The sequence below is a fragment of the Fragaria vesca genome, linkage group LG4 (genome assembly GCF_000184155.1).
Source record: "Fragaria vesca subsp. vesca linkage group LG4, FraVesHawaii_1.0, whole genome shotgun sequence".
Classification (NCBI taxonomy): Eukaryota; Viridiplantae; Streptophyta; class Magnoliopsida; order Rosales; family Rosaceae; genus Fragaria; species Fragaria vesca.
In genome coordinates this window covers 13,356,179-13,357,732 of record NC_020494.1, presented here as the reverse complement: position 1 = coordinate 13,357,732, position 1,554 = coordinate 13,356,179, and positions in this window count along the sequence as shown.

Sequence of the window (1,554 nt, the reverse complement as noted above, 5' to 3'; positions counted from 1 at the left end):
ACTTCAGGGGGAGACTAACACATAGGTGCATTGTGCTCTTTTTCCCTTCGACCAAGATTTATTTTGTCCTATTGAGTTTTTGTTACTTGGCAAGGTTTTTAATGAGGCAACACCATATGCACTGTTTTAACTTTAACTTGGCACAAGGGGGAGTGTTGAAGGAAAAATACCTTATGTGTGCCTTCGTCAAAGTAACTGACGAGAATAGATTAAGGCATTAGTGATTAACGGATGTAACGGCTCAATTAGTTATATCAGTCATTATGTACATTGTTATTACCATTGATTATCGTCATTATGTGCGTGCAATTACCGTTGAAATTCACATCTATATAAAAAGGGTTTCTAATGAGAATGAGTAGACCTTGTTCCATATCATATTTTCTGTAACAATCAGATGATATTCACAATTTAAAATTATTTATTTTTCATAAATCATACCTAACCTTATAAATTAAGCACCAACACAACTTATAGTCTTATACCAAGTGGTTTTAGTTTTTCATATAATTGAGCTCGATTTTTTTTTTTAAGAATATAATTGAGCTCGATTATATTCACTAATTGAGTTATTTATTTATTTTATTTTATTTTTGAAAGAAGAAGCTAGAATACGATGGCAGCCGCCTCTTATTCTATGAAAAAAGAATAAAGACAAAACTGTAAGGGCCGTTACATCGTGTTCCTCTCTCACTCTCACTCTTTAAATTTTGAATTTTGAATCTTCTTTCTCTCTCCGTTGTCAACGGGCTGCTCCGCCCAACCTCCACCGGCTCCACCGCCACAAGGTAAATTCCCTAATCGATATCTTTTGTTTATTTCTTCTCACTTGTAGTGCTGATCGTGTTTATCAATTCTACAAAAACCTCTACAGAATTGAATCGCACAAGACTCTTGATTCTTTTGGATTTTGATCTAGAGTTTTGATTCTGTCTTTTCTTGATTCAATTTCAGATGAATCGGTATATTATTCGCCGGTGCTGGGATTCGTATGATGGTTCTGCCACAACCCTGCAATTTGAGGTAACAATGGCTTACAAGGATCATGGTTTGCCATTTGATAGGTTGCCTTCGATTTAAGCGTTGCCTTTGATTTATATGTTTCAGTCGATTACTGCGTTGCTGTCGATTTATATGCTGTCTTGGATTAATATATGTTGTCTTCGGTTTATGGGTTGCCATCGGTTTTGTCTAACCTTAATAGAGAAAGAGTGGGTTTACATGGATATGGTGTATCCAATGATGGTGGGTTTCATATGATGGTTCTGCCACATGCTCTAAATTTGAAATTATAATGGTTTACAGGTATATTGGTTTCCCATTGATAGGTTGCCTTCAATTTATAAGTTGCCTTCGATTTATACGTTGCCTTCGGATTATAAGTTGCCTTCGATTTATATGTTGCCTTCGGCTTCGGTTTTCTCTATGAGAGAGAGAGTGGATTTACATTGATATGGTGTATCCCAAGAATGGTGGGTTTCATACGATGGTTCTGCCACATCCTCTCAATTTGAGGTAACAATGGTTTATAGGGATAATGGTTTCCCATTTGAT